Below are 20904 nucleotides of genomic sequence, written 5' to 3' on the forward strand. Positions count from 1 at the left end.
AGCTAAACAGCAGGCTGAAAGCCATCGATGAGAGAGCAGCTGAGTCAAGCACGTATCCACACGCTGGAGAACTCTGTACTAGGAGGAAAAATGAGCATAAACTCTGTCCACTGACCTGAAGGGTGGCCGTGTTTATTGCTCAGGAAGGCAGGTTGTGGAGGTGTGTGCAGGACACCCAGAAGTAGCATCTATCTTTGAACAGTAACGTACATGCAAGAAGAGTAGGAAACTCACAGCTGAGATGAAGTGGGGGCTGCAGGAAGCATTTTCCTTCCACTCCAGATATGGCTAGTTAAGATAACCCAGCCGCTTCCACGGACATTGTTCCCATATCAGGTGAGTCACACAGGCCCCTTTGTGAAGACTCCCCACAGATGGCACTCGCTCCCTCCTACCTTTGCTCCCCCATGGAGGTGCCGCCAATTTTCTTCCGCTTATTTTAGCACTCCTGAACAGGTCTCATTCACCCCTAGATTTTAAGCATTTGAGTCCCTCCACCTAGGCCAGCCCAGTATGCTACGGGTGATCAGTAAACGCTTTCCAAAGCTCAGGAATGGGAATAATCACTGAATCAAACATTTGGAAATAAACTCCTCACAACTGGGGAAATGACCAGTCGAGAAAGGCACATAAACTAAACACCAAGCAAATTAAACAACTCAGTTTAAAGAACCAGATATTCCGTCCCTGGCAGTGGCAACCGAACACCAGGGGCATCAGCACCACCTGGAGGGTTTGTTATAAGATGGGCTCTCAGGCTTCACCCCAGAGCCTCTGATACAGCAGGACTGCAGCGAGACCTGAGTGTCTGCATTTTAAACAACTTCCCAGGTGATGCTGATGCTGCTCATTCAGGGACTACAAAGCCCCACGGTGAGAACAGCTGGTCTACGACCTTAGGAGAAGTTACTCCCTTACAAGCAAAAGAAAAAATGACAAATAGCAAAGTGAGACCGGACTCAGGATTACCCATCAGAATTACACCTCTGCCTTCAGCTTCTCGAAATACAGAGCCCAAGGCCTGTTGTGGGCTTCCCTGGTGGCTCAGATGGTAAAGAATCTGTCTGCAAGGCTGGAGACCTGGTTTCCATCTCTGGATCGGGAAGATCCCCTGGAGAAGGGAAAAGCAACCCACACCGGTATTCTTGCCTGAAGAATCCCATGGTAAGAGGAGCCTGGCAGGCTACAGTCCATAGTCTGACTCTTAAAGAGTCAGACATGACTGAGCGACTAACACACACACAAGGCCTATTACCATCTGGGGATGAGGGCAGAGCTCAAGAGCCTGCATTTTTGGAAACAAACTCCTCCAGGAAGGCCTCAGGCAGAGCCAGATTTGGGAACTGCTGGATTTATCTGGACACAATTTAAAACCTTACCGGGGTGAAAAATAACACTAAAATATAAAAGAAAAACAAAATCAGAAAGGCAGGATTTGCATGGAACATGGTAGAAGAGTAAGTGACTCTGCTTACAGAAAGCTTGCTCAAATGTTTAAGAAAGACATCCCAGTAGATAAACAAGAGAAAGATGTGAAAAAATGATTTAATTCATAGCCACCAGAGCTCATTAGCCCCCTCGGGAACTCTGCAGGCCATTGCTCCAATCAAGTTTCCCCATGCTTCCTCCTATATGGACCCACACGTGCCCAGAGAAAAAGTTTGAGAGCAAAGGGAGTCGCTTCTTCCCTTCCACCCCTCGGTCTGCCTCCAGAACCCTGCAGGGCTGCCGGGCCACCCCAGCAGAGGTGACAGAGACCACAGGAATCCTAAAAGCATTGGTCACAGTAAATTCCTGCTCTGAGACAGGAGAGCACCAGAAGGCTTAGGGGTGTTCTCATTGAACCCCTGGAGGAAGCAGTCTTTCCCTTACATGAGCAAACTCAGGCTCTGAAAGGTTTAAGTCACACCAGTAGCAAAATCAGAAGGAAATCTAGGTCTCTCAAAATCATCCTGAGCATCTCTGTCATTCATTAAAAACGACATTTTCTAGTTTTTGTGAAATCCAACCTAAGTGCAGCCTCAAGACCCAACCCGCAGCAAGCCCCTGAAGACCATCCAAGTCAGCAAGTAAATAAAACCAAAACACACGTCATTTCTCGGGGCCCCAAGACTGGGCCCCTCACTTAACTTCACAAGGAATCCATGAAATCGTGCAGTTACTCCTGTTTTACAAACAAGCGATTTACCTGAGGGCCAGTGGGTGGGTTTTTGTTTGAAGAGTCCCGGCGGTGTTTTCTTTTGCTGGTTTTCCAAAATGAAAGGTGCAGCTTGAGGCCAGGTGAACACACTTCCAGATCTCAAGTCTCTCCCGCTCCACCACGAGGACGCGAAGTCCCAAACTGTCCCCACAGGCTGGGCCCCGAATCAGGCGCGGCACCTCGTGGGAGCTGCAGTGAGAACCCACGGGCTCGCGGGTCTGGACCGGGGCTGGACGGGAGTCCGCGCGGGCGTGGAGCACGTGGCCGAGCCGGCTGCACAAACCCCTGGGAAGACGAGATCCCTCCGCGGCCCATCTGTGCGTCCTGGGAGTCGTGAAACGAGCCGAGGCGGAGGGAAGCCGGAGTAGGGAAGGCTTGAGGGGTAAAGCCATCGATTCACACAGCCTGTTTGCCCGCCTCCCCAAGCCTCCAGACGGAAGAACTCAGCTTGTATGTGGCCGCCTAGAGGCCCCTGTTCAGCTCAGCTGCTCAGTCGCGTTGAATTTTTTGCAACCCCATGGACTGCAGCTCGCCAGGCCTCCCGGTCCATCACCAACTCCCGGATGTTCACTCAAACTCAAGTCCATTGAGTCAGTGATGCCATCCAACCATCTCATCCTTTGTTGTCCCCTTCTCCCATCTTCAATCTCTCCCAGAATCAGGGTCTTTTCAGATGAGTCAGTTCTTCCCATTAGGTGGCCAGAGTATTCTAGTTTCAGCTTCAACATCAGTCCTTCCAATGAATATTCAGGACTGATTTCCTTTAGGATGGACTGGCTGGATCTCCTTGCAGTCCGAGGGACATAGGCCCCTGTAACAGCCCCAAACGCAGACCCCTACTCCGTTTCTAAACCGATTTCCTCCAGTCATGCCAAGCACTGAAATTTTGTGCTGAGCACTGAAATCATCGTTTTTCTTCATTGATAGTTAAGTTACTTAGAAACAGTTTTTCCCTTCCCAACATGTGAGGGCATTTTTTCAGTTTGTTCTTCTATTTATTAATGTCTAACTGTGCAAGGCCCAGGCACCTCTGCCGGGTTCCCTCCACTCCAGCCCCGCAGGAAGGGTTATTATTTCCGCTCTCCAGGTGAAAATGATGGACTCAGGTCCCAGACAGGCCAAATACATCTGCCTTTCTCCTCTCCCCTTTCTCCCCTCCTCTCCCTGCGCTTGAGGAGCAGAAACAAAGCTCCTCCTCCATAATTAAAGGTTCCCAGGAGACCCCACAGGAGCCTCAGAAACCCCAGGGTTGGGCCCCGATTCTCCAAGTGAATCTGATGCCCAATCCAGGGTAAGAAGCACTGCTCTGATCCAGCCCGTGGCAGGAACGTGGCAGGAGCAGGCCAACCACAGGGAGGTCACTTGACCAAGTGCCTTCTGGAGCCGGTTTGCGGCTCATTTCCTAGAGCTGCCTCAGCTGCTGGGTGGGGGAAGTGGAGGGACCCTGGAGGCGCCCTGGTCCTCTGTTTCTCAGCTGTTTGGAGCATCTGAACCCCTCAGACCCTTTTTTAAATCTCTGGTTCCCAGGAGACCCCACAGGAGCCTCAGAACCCCCAGGGTTGGGCCTGGACTCTCCAAGTGAATCTGATGCCCAACCCAGGGTAAGAAACACTGCTCTGATCCAGCCCATGTATCAGACTGTGGGGAACCCAATACCAGGGGACCAAGTCACCCAGCAGGAACCCCTCCAGGGTTATAGCAGGAACTTAATGGTGGGACCCCCCAAACCCAGAAGCCACTACCCCAGTAATTCCTTAAAGTTACTTTCTCTTTGTGTTCTCTGAGATAGCCAGTTTTCAGGCCAAGTGGTTTGAAATAAATGAACAGCAACAAGACACTTCCAGGCTGCAATATTAAAGGTCACCAGAGCTTGGGGCAGGCAAGGCTATTATAGTAATATGCCTTGCCTCTTTTAATCCTCACCACACGGCCAAGAGACAAAATTACGGCTGGGCCCATTTCTCAGATTGGGACACAGGGACCTTGAGCAGACAGCTGATTCAGCTGAGCTCAGGGGGAACTCAGGCATGACATCACTGCTGCCTTCAGGTCCTTAATACTGAAGCCACCTGTGAGATGCTAGGTTAACCCTTTATAGAGAGTGAAGCCCTGAAGCATCAGGTCCACCCTGGGAGGCAGGAACTGTTGTTACTCACTTTTAACTGATGACTCATTGGCAATAATGTATATTGAGACTTATTATGTAGCAGGTGCCTTGCCAGCTGATTTTTTCACACCTGTTGTAATTTAATCCTTTCAACAATAGGTTCTGTTTCTCTACCCATCTTAGAGAATGGGAAACTGAGGCCTGGAGACCTGAGGAACATCTCCAAGTGCACACAGCTGCTAACAGCACGGTGGCCTCCACTTGGACGCTCTTCACCTTGAGAACATAGGCTGTCTGAGGGCAGGGCTCTGGCTTTGCACCCCATTTTCCCTTAGGACCCTGCACACCAGGAGGTACCTAACAGGTCTTTAATTAATTTGATTCAATACAATTAAAAATGCAACTCCAGGGACTTGCCTAGTGGCCTAGTGATTAGGAATCTGCCTGCCATTGCAGGGGATATGGGTTCGATGCCTGGTCCAGGAACTATGATCCAACGTTTCACAGGAGGAACAGAGCCCACATTCTACAGCCCACAAGCCACAGCAAGAGAAGCCACAAAAACAAGAAGCCCACACACCACAACAAAGCATAGGCCCTTCTTGCTTCACTTAGAGAAACCTGTGTCAGCAACAAAGAAACAGCAGAGCCAGAAATAAAAAAATCCAACTCAATACAACAGATTGAACTGTCAAGCCTCTCTTGAAATCCAACAGAACCTGCCACACACACCTTGCCTCCCCAGGGCCCAGCATAGGGCAGCACTCAGAAGGTGCCCAGAAGGTCTCCATGAACAAGTTCCAGGAGGAGGTGCTCTTCCCTGCTGTGTGTCCAAGCTGAAGGTCTGCAGAAAGGTCTCTGTCCCAGCTGAACCCCAGCCCTCAGCAGGCATGTGGCCTCTTGGAGAAGGCAGAACAAACTGCAGGAGCCTTGTTCTCAAACAGCGCGGGTGGGGCCAGGCCTCCCCCAGGTAACCCTCCCCCATCACCCCTGTCCCCCCAACACACAGTACCCTGGGGACCTCTCTCACCCTCCTGCCAATCAGCCTCTAGCTTCAGGATCCGAAGACTCAAAGCTCAGTCCCCTGAAGGGACTCAGTCTAAACCTATGTGATGTTTCCCGGATGGTTAATGGGTTATTCTGTTACCCTCCACCCCTACCTCCACCAGCCTACTCTAGTCTCTGCTGCCCCAGGAAGAATTTACCTGTGTGCGTGTTTCCTTTTCTCAATGCAGGATGGACAGGTCAGAGAAAGGACAGGGAAGCCCAGGTAATCCTTGTACCTTGGCAGTGGCCAACCTATTTATGACCAAGCACCCTTCTTGTGGAAGATAATTTTCCCAAGGACTGGGTGGGGTGCAATTTCGGGATTCTTCAACATCACATTTCTGTACACTATATTTATTACTATTACACTGTGGTATATAATGGAATAATTACACTCCTAACCCCAATGCACAATCAGGGGGATCCCTGAGCTTGTTTTCTTTCAACTAGACAGTCTCATCTGGGCTTTAAAGGCCACCTGGACTCAATTCAAAAGGACAACCTGCAATCCAAGGCTCACTTTAGCAGTTTTATCATAACCAGGACTCCAGGAAGCAACCAAAAGTCTGCGGACTGATGAATGGTAAAAGAAGACATGACATAGAGCTACAGCGGGATGTAACTCAGCCATAAAAAAGATTGAAATCAGGCCATTACCAGCAACACCCACGGGCTGGGGATGATCATACTGAGGGAAGTCACACTGGGAATGACAGATAGCCTATGATACCACTTATGGGTGACATCTAAAAACTGATACGCACTAACTCAGTTCCTAAAGAGAAAAAGAATTACGGAGTTGGAAGACACACAAGCCCCAAAGGCAAAGATTTGGCGCGTACAGGAAAGGGAGGAATTAGAAGGTTGGGATTAGCATGCACCCAGTAAAAGAGATGAAATAGATAATCAAGAAGGACCTATTCCAGAGTCTAGGCAACACTCTTCAGAGCTCTGTAATAACATATCGGGGACAAGAATAGAAAAAGAGACACGTACGTGCGTCTGCACCAGTGAGTCAGGTGGCGGTACTGCCCAAAAAGCACAACATTCGAAATCAAAATTTGTTCAGTGTGAAATAGGAACTAATTCTCCAAAGAAAAGCACTGGCAAAGGTATTTCTTTCCCTTAGCCTCGGCACCTGGGCTGCTGTCACCTCCTTGGAGCCTGAGAAGCCTTGGATCCAGAGGTCTCCACTGCTTTGGGAAGGAATAAGCAGTGCAGGACACGCCTGCAAAACCAACCCGCTTTTATCTGATGCCCGCAACCCAGGAAACAAGACTGCAATATCCAGATCCAGGCAGGTCCCCCTATACCTGAACCAAGCTGCTTGAACTGAGAAAACACTGATCTTTGTGCCCAGAAAAGCTCAGAAACGGAGTCACCTGGGGCTCTACATCTCCTGGCGTGGCCCCCTTCTTCAGGGCAGTGCCACTTTTCAAGGACAGCAACGTGGGGCAATGATGGGGATTTGCCTGAGGGCGTGAATTCTTAGGGAAAAGAGTGGCTGAGAGAAACGCCCTGGGGGCTCTGTTCTGGCATATTCCACTGGATTGAGTAAGCAAGGAACACAGGTTCTCAGGGGTCTGGTTCCAAGCAACCCGGAGAGGTCAGGGAGCAGCATCTCGGTCCTGTGGATGTTTTTTAAAATGCAACTTCCAATCTAGTGCTCGGGAGCCGTTCGCATTCAGATGGGTTTGTGGTTGTTCAGTCTCTCTGCCTTCCTCTACACTTTGCAACCCCATGGACTAGAGCACACCAGGCTTCCCTGTCCTTCCTGAGTTGGCTCAAACTCATGTCCGTTGAGTCAGTGATCTCATCCTCTGTCATCCCCTCCTCCTCCTGCCTTCAATCTTTCCCAGTATCAGGGTCTTTCCCAAGAGTCAATTCTTCCCATCAGGTGGCCAAAGTATTGGAGCTACACCATCAGCACCAGTTCTTCCAATGAATAATCGGGGTTGATTTCCTTTAGGATTGACTGGTTACCTCCTTGGTGTCCAGGGGACTCTCAACAGTCTTCTCCAGCACCGCAGTTCAAAAGCATCAACTCTTTGTTGCTTGACCTTATTTATGGTCAAACTCTCACATCCATACATGATTACTGGAAAAACCATAGCTTTGACTAGATGGACTTTTGTCTGGAAAATGATGTCTCTCCTTTTAAATATACTATCTATGTCATAGCTTTTGTTCCAAGGAGCAAGCGTTTTTAAATTTCATGGTTGCAGTGACCATGTGCAGTTATTTTGAAACCCTAGAAAATTAAATCTGACAATGTTTCCACTTTTCCCCATCTATTTGCCGCAAAGTGATGGGACCAGATGCCATGATCTTAATTTACTTAAAGGTTGAGTTTTAAGCCCGCTTTTTCACTGTCTTCTTTCACCTTCATCAAGAAGCTCTTTAGTTCCTCTTCACTGCTGCCATTAAAGTGGAATCACCTGCATCTGAGGTTGTTGATATTTCTCCCAGCAATCTTGATTTCAGCCTGTGAGTCATCCAGCCCAGCATTTCCTATAATGTACTCTGCATGTGAGTTAAATAAGCAGGGTGAAATACACAGCCTGATGCACTCCTTTCCCAGTTTTGAACCAGTCTGTTGTTTCATGTCCAGTTCTAACTGTTGCTTCTTGTCCTGCATACAGGTTTCTCAGGAGGCAGGTCAGGTGGTCTGGTATTCCCATCCCTTTAAGAATATTCCACAGTTTGTTGTGATCCACATAGTGAAAGGCTTTAGTCAATGAAGCAGAAGTAGATATTTTTTGGAATTCCTTTGCTTTTTCTATGATCCAACAGATATTGGTAATTTGATCTCTGGTTCCTCTACCTTTTCTAAATCCAACTTTACATCTGGAAGTTCACAATTCATGTATGGTTGAAGCCTAACTTGAAGGATTTTGAGCATAATCTTTCTAGCATGTGAAATGAGCAAAACTGTGTGGTAATTTGAACATTCTTTGACACTGCCTGTCTTTGGGATTAAAATGAAAACTGATCTTTTCCAGTCCTGTGGCCACTGCTGAGTTTTCCAAATTTGCTGGCATATTGAGTGCAGCACTTTCACAGCATCATCTTTTAGGATTTGAAAAAGCTCAACTGGAATCCCATCACCTTCGCTAACTTTGTTAGCAGTGATGCTTCCTAAGGTCCACTTGACTTCACAGTCCAGGATGACTGGCTCTAGGTGACGGATCAGATCATGAAGGGGCCATTAAGAGCTTTTTTGTACAGTTCTTCTGTGTATTCTTGCCACTCTTCTCAATATCTTCTGCTTCTGTTAGGTCCCTACTGTTTCTGTCCTTTATTGTGCCTACCTTTGCATGAAATGTTCCCTTATATCTCCAGTTTTCTTGAGGAGATTGCTAGTATGTCCCATTCTAACATTTTCCTCTATTTCTTTGCATTGTTCACATAAGAAGCCTTTCTTATCTCTCCTTGCTGCTCTCTGAAACTCTGAATTCAGGACAGTGAAGAACATGCCTGCAGAACCAGCCCGTTTATACCTGATGTCCCACACCTTAGAAGAGATCGCAAAATTCTGATCCAGGCTGGTCACCCTACACCTCAACCAAGCCGTGGGCACCCAAAACCACTAAACTTTCGGGCCACAAAAGCTCAGAAATGTCACCTGGTCTCCAACTCTCCTGGCGCAGCCGCCTTGTTCGCAGAGAGGCAGCGCTTTTCCAAGGACAGCAATGTCTGCACAGCAGTTACTGGCAGCAGTGGGGATCTGCCTCAGGGGTGAATTCTTAGAGAAAAGAGGAGCTGAGAGAAACGCCCTGTGGTCTTTCTTCTGGCATAGTTTTCTGGAATCAATATGCAAGGAATACAAGGTTCTCAGGGGTCTGCTTCCCAAGCAACCTGGGAGGTCAAGGAGCAGTGTCTCCGCCTTGTGGACAATTGTGGTAACTACAACATCCCTCCCAGAGCTCAGAGGCCGTTTCTATTCAAAAAGCAAGCGGAGCAGTAAAGGACACCTGCCTTGCAGAAATCTCCTGGGGGCAGGCACTAGAGAGAGAACTCAAAACGGGAGGATCTTTAGCAAATCAGCTTCAAAAGATTAATATAACGCACACATTATCCTTTGACTTTCTTTTTTAAGAGCAAACGATTTAATAATTCGAGGGCTGCAAATGACAACGGCAACCAAGTATTGCCTCGGCGCAGGAGAAGAGTCACCAGTCACCAAATGTTTGAACCCGTGAAAGGGCCAGAATTAGCGTGAAGCCAAAAGAACGCCCCTTGGCCTCTTCGGGGAAGATCGTGTGTTACCAGCCACGATGGCCAACACTATGGGAGTCCCTAATAAAACTGGCATGGAGCAAGCACGTGATCCACATTCCCACTCAGGGGACTGGGTGCAATGAAAACCACCAATTCGAAAAGACACTGGTGCCCAGCCGTCTTATAATAGCCAGGACCACAGGAAACAAACATCCAAGGACCGAAGGTGGTACAAGAGGATGCTGTACAGAGCTAAAAGTAATAGGACTCACCCTAGAAAAGAATGAAATTGAGTCAGTGTCGCAATAACCAATCATCCGGGGATGCTCATGCTAAGCACAGGAAGTGAAACAGGGAACAGCAGGCAGCCAAGGATACCAGTTTGGTGACATCTAAAAATCAGTGCACACTGACTGAATTCTTAAGCTGAAAAAGGCTTGCAGTATTGGAAGACATACTTATGGACCACAGTTATGCCCCTTTTCTGCTTTGGGAAGGTCAGTTGTTACCAGCCATGATGAAAGCAGTATGGGAGTTCCTGAGAAACCCGCGTTAGAGCAAGAACCTGATCTGCAATCATTTTCTGGTCTCTATCTGAGATAACCACCAATTAGAAAAGGCAGTTGCATGCTTTCATACACTGCAGCTCCCTTTAAATAGGCAGGAGTCCAGGAGGCAACTGAATGTCCATGTTCCATTGGATATACTGAAACAGTGTATAGAGTTACAACAGAATGTGATATAGTCGTAGAAAATAATGAAATCAGGCCACTTCTGGAAATGCATGGACTTGGGGATGATCATACCAATTCTGGAAGTTGCCCTGGAAAAAATATATAGCCTGTGATATGAGTTATGGGTGACATCTAAAAATTGATAGACATTCACTCATTTGCTAAAGAGTAAAAGGCTCAGAGTCATGTGGCTCCGCGAAGGCCAACAGTTTGAGCGTAGGGGAAAGCAAGAATTCGGAGGTTAGGATTGGCATGTACACATACTCTGAGCAAAAGAGATAATCACCAGGGATGTATGTGTAGCCTAGGAAACTTTCTTCAGTGCTCTGGAATAACCTATCTGGGCACAGAATCTGAAAAATTGATAGCTATGTGTATCTGTATAAGTGAATCCACGGCCCAGAGTTTGGGTATCACTGCTGTACCCCATGCTCTGCTCAGGAGCTCAAGGAAATCTCACCGTCTTCCAAGCCTGACTACCCAGGGGGCCCCTCCCGGACTTGCCTCATTCAGTGGATGGCAGTTGCTTAAGCCAAGTCGAAAATCTTGGCATCACCCTGGCTCATTTTCCTTTGCGCCCTAGAATTCCACCATTTGTTCTATTTATTTCACCATTTGTTTTATTGTGTTTTTTTTCCCCTGTCACACCCCCACAGTTTGCGAGATCTTAGTTGATCGTAGTCCCCCAAGCAGAGGTCTAATCCGTGCTTCCTGCCATGCAAGCATGAGATCTTAACCACTGGATTGCCAGGGAATTCCCTCTTTAATACCTTTTCTGTCCTCTGTCCCTTCCCTATTTCTTTTCATCACTCTCAGCTTCTATCTCCATCTGACCATGTTGTTTTAGTTCCTCCAAAGGACTTGCTTTCTGAAATCATCTTGTTGGTTTTACTTCCCTACGAGTTTATTTTGTCTCCCTCCCTCCCAAAAATGTAAGCTTCATGAAGACAGGGGCATTGTCTTGCTCGTGCCTTGATAGCTGAATCAATAAAGGAAGTAGAGAACTTACATTCTTGAAAACTAGGCAGCAGGCTCGGCTTGTGGCACAGACCACTGAGAATGGAAGTCTGCTTTGCTCTTGCACTGATGCTCTGCCTCTGTTTCTCAGCGAGTGTTCTTTTGGGTCCTTGTCCTCGCTCTCACACACCTGAGTGCGCCTTACCTCGCTCCCCGTTCAGATCTCACGCGTTGTCCTTCAAAATGGTCTTGGCACATTTTGCTGCGAGATGCCGTCGCCGAGCCTCCATATGTGTCTGCATGTCTTCTGTTGTGGTTACTTTGAAGTTTGTTGAATTGTTCTGTTTTGACAGCACTGTCACAGCTCAAAACTTATTGCTGACTAAAAACATATGCACGACCTTTCTTTTTTTTTCATTCTTTTTCCATTTTTAAGAAACGCCATTACCTCTTGCAACTAAACATATGACCACAAGAGGGCACCCTGAGGCTGTGCTTTGCTCCGTGTTAAACAATGGAAAATTTAAGAGATATAGTTCAGTTCAGTTCAGTCGCTTAGTCGTGTCCGACTCTTTGCAACTCTTTGCGACCCCATGAATCGCAGCACGCCAGGCCTCCCTGTCCATCACCATCTCCCGGAGTTCACTCAAACTCACGTCCATTGAGTCGGCGATGCCATCCAGCCATCTCATCCTCTGTCGTCCCCTTCTCCTGCCTGCAATCTCTCCCAGCATCAGAGTCTTTTCCAATGAGTCAACTCTTCGCATGAGGTGGCCAAGGTATTGGAGTTTCAGCTTTAGCATCATTCCTTCCAAAGAACACCCAGGGCTGATCTCCTTCAGAATGGACTGGTTGGATCTCCTTGCAGTCCAAGGGACTCTCAAGAGTTTTCTCCAACACCATAGTTCAAAAGCATCAATTCTTCGGCGCTCAGCCTTCTTCACAGTCCAACTCACATCCATCCATGACTACTGGAAAAACCATAGCCTTGACTACACGGACCTTTGTTGGCCAAGTAATGTCTCTGCTTTTGAATATGCTATCTAGGTTGGTCATAACTTTCCTTCCAAGGAGTAACCGTCTTTTAATTTCACCATCTGCAGTGATGGTGAAATAAAGTCTGACACTGTTTCCACGGTTTCCCCATCTATTTGCCATGAAGTGATGGGACCGGATGCCATGATCTTAGTTTTCTGAATGTAGGGACCGGCCTACACACCAGGACTCTATCTTTCTTCATTCCAAGATCTGCATGTCTCAGTGGTTAATACACCATCTGGGGAGCAGGCCTGGGTAGCATCATTAATAATAATAAAAATGACATTAAATAACAAACTTCAGAACTTCATCCAGTTAATAGGAACGTAATTTTAAAAGTACCATATTTACTCAAATATGCTTCCAAGTTCTTTTACCAGGGTTGAGTGGAAAAGTACAAAGCAAGAACTATAAGCAAAAATAAAAAAATCTGGTACTCTTGTAAATTACAGCCTTTGGGAAAATTTCCTCCATAATAGAATATCCACACAAGGAAGAAAGGGAACTTGGGCACTCTTGTCACAAGAGGGCCATTCCTACTCCATTAACTTCTTAGATAATAACACCCTCAGCGGTAAATCTGACCTTCAGTAATACTGTAATATTTCAAATCCTAAAAGATGATGCTGTGAAAGTGCTGCACTCCATATGCCAGCAAATTTGGAAAACTCAGCAGTGGCCACAGGACTGGAAAAGGTCAGTTTTCATTCCAATCCCAAAGAAAGACAATGCCAAAGAATGTTCAAACTTTTAGGATTTGAAATAGTTCAACTGGAATCCCATCATCTCCACCAGCTTTGTTCATAGTGATGCTTCCTAAGGCCCACTTGACTTCGCATTCCAGGATGTCTGGCTCTGGGTGAGTGATCACACCATCGTGGTTATCTGGGTAATGAAGCTCTTTTTTTTAATAGTTCTTCTGTGTATTCTTGCCACCTCTTCTCAATATCTTCTGCTTCTATTAGGTCCATACTGTTTCTGTCCTTTATTGTGCCTGTCTGTGCATGACATGTCCCCTTGTGTCTCTAATTTTCTTGAAGAGAGCTCTAGTCTTTCCCATTCTGCTGTCTTCCTCTATTTCTCTGCATTGATCACTAAGGAAGACTCTCCTATCTCTCCTTGCTATTCTTTGGGACTCTGCATTCAGATGGGTATGGTGGTGGTGATGGTTTGGTCGCTAAGTCGTGTCCAATTCTTGCAATCCCATGGACTGTAGCCTGCCAGGCTCCTCTGTCCTTGGGATTCTCCAGGTAAGAATGGGTTGCCACTGGAGTGGGTTGCCATTCCCTTCTCCAGGGGATCTTCCCAACCCAGGAATCGAACCCAGGTCTCCTCCATTGCAGGCAGATAACTTACCAAGTAAGCTATGAGGGAAGCCCCTCAAATGGGTTTATCTTTCCTTTTCTCCTTTGCCTTTAGCTTCTCTTCTTTTCTCAGGTATTTGTAAGCCCTCCTCAGACAACCATTTTGCCTTTTTGCATTTCTTTTTCTTGGGTATGGTCTTAATCCCTGCCTCCTGTACAATGTCACGAACCTCTGTCCATAGTTCTTCAGGCACTGTGTCTATCAGATCTAATTCCTTGAATCTATTTGTCACTTCCACTGGATAATCATAAGGGATTTGATTTAGGTCATACCTGAATGGTCTAGTGGTTTTCCCTACTTTCTTCAATATAACTGAATTTGGCAATAAGGAGTTCATCATCTGAGCCACAGTGAGCTCCCGGTCTTGTTTTTGCTCACTGTATAGAGCTTCTCCATCTTTGGCTGGAAAGAATATAATCAGTCTGATTTCGGTGTTGACCATCTGGTGATGTCCATGTGTAGAGTCTTCTCTTGTGTTGTTGGAAGAGGGTGTTTGCTATGACCAGTGTGTTCTCTTGGCAAAATTCTGTTATCCTTTGTGCTTCATTTTATACTCCAAGGCCAAATTTGGCTGTTACTCCGCGTATCTCTTGAATTCCTACTTTTACATTCCAATCCCCTATGATGAAAAGGATATCTTTTTTGTTGTTAGTTCTAGAAGGTCTTGTAGGTCTTCATAAAATCATTCAACTTCAGCTTCCTCAGCATTACTGGTTGGGGCATAGACTTGAGTTACTGTGAATGAATGGTTTCCCTTGGAAATGAATAGAAATCATTCTGTCATTTTTGAGATTGCACCCAAGTACTGCATTTCAGACTCTTTTGTTGACTGTGATGGCTACTCCATTTCTTCTAAGGGATTCCTGCCCACAGTAGGAGATATAATGGTCATCTGAATTAAATTTGCCCATTGCAGTCCATTTTAGTTCACTGATTCCTAAAATATCAATGTTCGCTCTTGCCATCTCCTGTTTGACCACTTCCAATTTGCCTTGATTCATGGACCTGACATTCCAGGTTCCTCTGCAATATTGCTCTTTACAGCGTTGGACTTTACTTCCATCACCAGTCACATCCACAACTGGGTGTTGTTTTCGCTTTGGCTCCGTCTCTTCATTCTTTCTGGAGTTATTTCTCCACTGATCTCCAGTAGCATATTGGGCACCTACCGATCTGGGGAGTTCATCTTTCAGTGTCCTATCTTTTTTGCCTTTTCTTACTGTTCATGCGGGTCCCAAGGCAAGAAAGCTGAAGTGGTTTTTGACATTCCCTTCTCCAGTGGGCCATGTTTTGTCAGAACTCTCCACAATGAGTTCTGTTTGAGTTTGTCAGAACTCTCCACCATGAGTATAAGAAAAAATGAATTGCTTATACTTAAAAAAAAAGAGAGAGAGAAAGAAAGAAACCAGTCTGGACCTGTAGTTCCAACTTCTGAATGAGAAAAGGACGCAGGAGCGACCAGCCATCAGTCATCCAAGTGCAAAGGCCTTCATGAAGGGGCGAGCAGGCTGGGCCAAGTCTTGACTAAGTTGGCACACAGAGCTGGGCCTCCCAACATGGGTGCCCTAGACTCGCGGTGTCTGATGCCACCTCAGTGGCTCGACCAGTGCTGGGACCACAGCTGGTGACGATAACGTTGTTGGGACGAGAGCTTCTGAGGGGCGTGCCGTCATTTCTTTTCCGTGAAGATGGAGTTTGACTCTTTCTCTCCTTTCCCCAAAGAAGACTCTGCATCTCTTAGTTGCAGCATATAGGATCTAGTTCTCTGACCAGGGATTCAACCCAGGCCCCCTGCGCTGGGAGTGTGGCGTCTAAGCCACTAGACCACCACAGGGAAGACCCCACTAAGTGTGTTTTTATGGCCTTTTATTGAATTTCAAATAATTTTTCATGCATCACAAATTTGGTTTTTCTTTCAAATTTTTTCCCAACCATTTAACACGTAAAAACTACTTTTTCCCTTATAGACCATACAAAAACATGCAGTAGGCAGGTTGTCTGTCCACTTTTGAGGTAGAGAAATAAAACAGATAATGCATTCAGGAGCAAACTTAGCAAGAACAACATGCAAAACCTACATAGGGAAATTAAAAGATTTTTTTGAAGTCACAGAAGTAAACTTGAACAGAAAGGTACCATGTACTTGTTTAGAAAGATTCAACATCATAAAGATGCCCATTCTTCTCTAGTTAATTTTACAATGCATTATGACTGATAAACAGCAGGGAACTATATTCAATATCCTGTGAAAAACCGTAATGGAAAAGAATATGAAAAAGAATACATGTATGTGTGTGTATATGTATATATGTGAAGTACTGTGCAAGTCACTCAGCCGTGTCCAACTCTTTGTGACCCCATGGAGTATACAGTCCATGGAATTCTCCAGGCCAGAATACTGGAGTGGATAGCCATTTCCTTCTCCAGGGGATCTTCCCAACCCAGGGACTGAACCCAGGTCTCCTGCACTGCAGATTCTTTACCAGCTGAGCAAACAGGGAAGCCTATTGTGTGTGTGTGTATATGTATATATATTTGTGTATATATAGAACTGAATCACTTTGCTGTACAGGAGAAATTAGCACATGATAAATCATCTATGCTAGAATAAAATAAAAATTTTAAAGATGTATTATGATGTACTTTAATTTTAAAGTACCAACAGATTGTTTTTCTGGACTTGTATAAGCTGATTCTAACATTCGTATGATATAGCTAATACTGATAATATTACATTACGTATGGAAAGTTGTTAAGAGAACAGATTTCATTTTAATTGGAGTATGATGGCTTTACAATGTTGTGTTAGTTTCTGCTGTACAACAAAGTGACCCCCAGAGATAAACCCACATTAATTCACTTATGGTGAATTAATCTATGACAAAGGGGACAAGAACATACAATGCAGAAAAGACAGTCTCTTCAGTGAGCAGTGCTGGGAAAACCAGATAGCTCCCTGTGAAAGAATGAAATTAGAACAGTCCCTAACATCATACACAGAAATAGACTCAAAATGAATTAAAGACCTAATGTAAAACTGGACACTAGAAAACCCTTAGAGGAAAATACAGGAAAAAACTCTTTAACATAAATCACAGTATTTTATAAAGTAGTAAATATAATGTATATACTATTTTATTTTTCTATTGTTTTCACTTATACAGTTTTCCATGTTTAACATATTTTTCATAATTATAATTTTCAATAATCCCACAATATTCCATCATGCTATTATACTCTAATGTTTGTTCCAATGCTGGACTCAGGTTGATTTTTTTATTGTGATTTCGTTTGCACTGGGTTTGGTTGAGCTTTTTGGAAAGAAGTGGATTTAGAGGGGTTGTTTTTGTTGTATGTTTTTATAAAGAATAATAAATATATTCTGGCAAAAAAATACATAAATTGCAGCAAGATCTTTTCTGACTCATCTCCTAGAAAAATGAAAATTTTAAAAATGTGCAAATGGAATCTAATTAAACTTTAAAGTTTCTGTACAGCAAAGTGGAAGTCGCTCAGTCGTGTCTGACTCTTTGTGACCCCATGGACTAAACAGTTCGTGGAATTCTCCAGGCCAGAACACTGGAAGAGGGGGGGGTGCCATTCCCTTCTCCAGGGGATCTTCTTAACCCAGGGGTCGAACCCAGGTCTCCCACATGGCAGGCAGATTCTTTACCAACTGAGCCATCAGGGAAGCCCTCTGCATAGCAAAGGAAATCATAAGCAAGAGAGTAGATCTTGAATGTTCTTCCCACAAGAAAGACATGGTAATGAGGTGTTGGCTGATGGTAACCATTTTGCAGTATATAAATGTATCAAATCCACACACTGTACACCTTAAATGTACAGTTATATATCAGTGATATCAATGATCCCTCAATAAAGCTAGAAAAAAACTAAGTTCACAAGAAAAAACAAACAAGTTCAGGTCTGGGGAAAAAAAAAAAAAACAGAAAAAGAAGAGCAGTGAGGAGGAGCCAGCTGTGCTAGAAAGTAAGTAAATGACACTATGGACAGCAGCAATGAAGCCGATGAGGTATTGGCCCACAAGTGAACAGAGCAGCAGGACAAAGAGAAAATCCGGAAACACACCCAAATGCACCTCCAAAATGTATGATGGGATAAAGGCAGCCTGTCAAATCAGGGTGATAAAGATGGGCTTTTTACTAACTGATGTAGAATCTTAAAGACCCACTACACATCAGCGTAAACTCCAGGTGGACCAAACATTCCATTCAAGAAGTGGAACCACGTAACTTTAAATGGGGAAAGATTTTCTAAAAATAAATTTTAAAATAATTTAAACCCAAAAAAGATGAAAAGAAAATGCTCATAAATCCAGCTACATAAAAATAATGTTTGCCTTATGATTTTTATTTTTTCCAGGCAAAGACCAAAGGAAAAAGACCAACTTGGGGGGAAAAGTTGATTGCAAGTCATATGAAAAAGGAAGAGTTAATTTTCATAATATACTAACAGACCTTGGAAATTATAAGGAAAAAGACCAACAACCCACTAGCAAAATGGGCACATGGGGGCAGGAGGAAAATAATGACAGCCCTTAACCAAGTGAGAGCGCCACAGGGTTGGAGATGGGGCTGTGGGAGGCAGGCCCCGGGCCTCACAGTTGGTAAGAGGACGTATGGCATCACTCCTGTGGAGGAGAACCGCCCAGATGACCTCAAAGTCACCTTTTGTCTCAAGATCACACTTCTGGGATTCCACCCAGCAGACACTGCTGTGCGTAAATCAGCTGACGTGTTAGCAAGGTTACTCACAGAGACATTAATGTGGCAGCGAAGACTGGAAACAAGCATCCGTCACCTGCTCTATGGGATACAGTAGGAAGAAAGAGGACGGCTTCTACGTCAGGCGTGGGGTGAGCACCGGGATCTATTATGTGAAAAAAGCAAGGAGCACAACTGTGTTTAGCATGACAGCTTTGCGAAGGACAGGGGCATTATATATATATAATATATATTATATTATATATATTTTATTTATATATTTTATATATTTATATATTATATATATATTTTTTATATAGATATAAAATGTTTGTATTTGGGGCTTCCAGGTGGCGCTAGTGGTAAAGAATCCGCCTGCCAATGCAGGAGACGCGAGAAACTCAGGAGATGTGGATTTGATTCCTGAATGGGAAAGATCCCCTAGAGTAGGAAGTGGCAACCCACTCTTGTGTTCTTGCCTGGGAAATCCCATGGACAGAGGAGCCTGGCAGGCTACAGTCTATGGGGCCGCAAAGAGTAGGACACGACTGAGCAATTGAGTACATACATGCTTTTATTTACATCAGGCAACACAGAAAAGAAACAAAATATGGATAAAGAATGGTTACTTACAGAGAGTTAGGGGAAAGAGAGAGGGAGACAAGGGTGGAAGGGAGTTTTATGTCATCTTGACATTTCAACTATTTAAAAAATTTAATTTAAAAAACATTTCCACTTATTATTTTTTTTATTTTGGCAATGCTTTGCAACTTGCAGGATCTAGTTCACCAACCAGGGATTGAATCCAGGCCAAAGCTGTGAAAGCACCAAGTGCTAACTACTGGACCACCAGGGTACTCCACACTTGCTAATTTTTAAAAACGTTGGACAATGCCCCAGGCCCATATTAATATGTGAGTGAGGGTGAGGGGTGGGGAGGTAAGTGAAGAATGTGATGCATGGTCATATTTCATCTATTTTCACAGATTCAAAAAGGAATCTCTGAATAGCTTCTTTGATGCAAATGGAAAACAATTAAGTCCCAGTATTGAGAAGACAAACCTGGTTATTAATTGTAAGGGCAAGAGTACGAGAAAGAACAAAGAATCCAAGAGATCTCACTGAATTCTCAGAGATGGACAGTGGCTGCCCTTTAGTGAGCAGTGCCCCTCTGTGTGGCATGACCGCCACACTCAACACAAAATGTCATTTCAGAGACACCTCAACATAAGATAGAATTACTGTCGCCCACCCCCATCACCCCATACTCCTCCCCTGCTTTACCTAAGTCCTTAGCGCTGATCACTGTCTTACATGTATTTCTACTTATCTTGCTTATCTTCATTAATTGCTGTTCCCCAGGCCTCCATTCATAAAGTGAAAATCGCTTAGCTGTGTCCAACTCTTTCCGACCCCATGGACTATACAATCCATGAAATTCTCCAGGCCAGAACACTGGAGTGGGTAGCCTTTTCCTTCTCCAGGGAATCTTCCCAACTCAGGGATAGAACCCAGGTTTCCTGCATTGCAGGTGGATTCTTTACCAGCTGAGCCACAAGGGAAGGCCAGGAATACTGGAGTGGGTATCCCTTCTCCAGTGGATCTTCCCAACTCAGGAATTGAACTGGGGTCTCCTGAACTGCAGGTGCATAAGTACCCTTTTAATAAATACGTTTGGATGAACAAAGGAGCAAGTCAGTGCCTGGATTGACTGCTGGCCCTTTTAGAGATACTGGATTCCAGCATGCTGCTTTTAAATTCTCCCAAGTCTGGATGCATCTCAAATGCTGTGGGCCAATGAGGAACGCTATAGCAGCGGCCACAGTGAGAGCATGTGCAAAGCGGCTGTCCCTCTTCATACTCCAATCGAGCAATGTGCATCGCTTGTGTGCAATGTGTGTGGAAATTAATCGCTACTGAAAATGTCTTTAACAGGCTTTTGCTGTGGTCCTCCATCAGATCAAAAGTTTTCATGTCCCCCAACTGAAAAAATAAAATTCTGTATTTTCTTGCCAAACAACCAAGACTTTGCAGAGTCTAAGAAAATATTATATAGTCACAAAGAAGTGAAGCCGTGTTTTGTTTCATCGCAGAACTATCACAAGCCCCCGCAGGACAAACCACCAGCAAAATTCGCCAGGAGGCTGTTGTGACTGATGCAAGCTCTGTGCAAGAATATCACTAAGCTTGTCCCATGCTTCCACGGGTGGCTTATTTTCTTTCAACACAATTTAGATGGCTTGAAACATGGTTTACCTGACAGATAATTCCCCATTCTTCCTTCCACCACATCACCAGGGGCAAGGATGTCTGTTTTACACGTAATAATTCTGTAAGGATTAATGAGACCCAAATAGCTTGGTTACTTTTTGTTGTTTTCCAGAGAAGGGGGTTGGAGGGACTGATTTTAATAGCCCAAACTGCTCACACTGAGCAAACTGGCCACAAGACAAAGGTCATATGAGGTCATCTGGTTAAATAAACGGTGGTTCATCTACCACTGAAATACTA

The sequence above is a fragment of the Ovis aries genome, chromosome 19 (genome assembly GCF_016772045.2).
Source record: "Ovis aries strain OAR_USU_Benz2616 breed Rambouillet chromosome 19, ARS-UI_Ramb_v3.0, whole genome shotgun sequence".
NCBI classification, from domain to species: domain Eukaryota; kingdom Metazoa; phylum Chordata; class Mammalia; order Artiodactyla; family Bovidae; genus Ovis; species Ovis aries.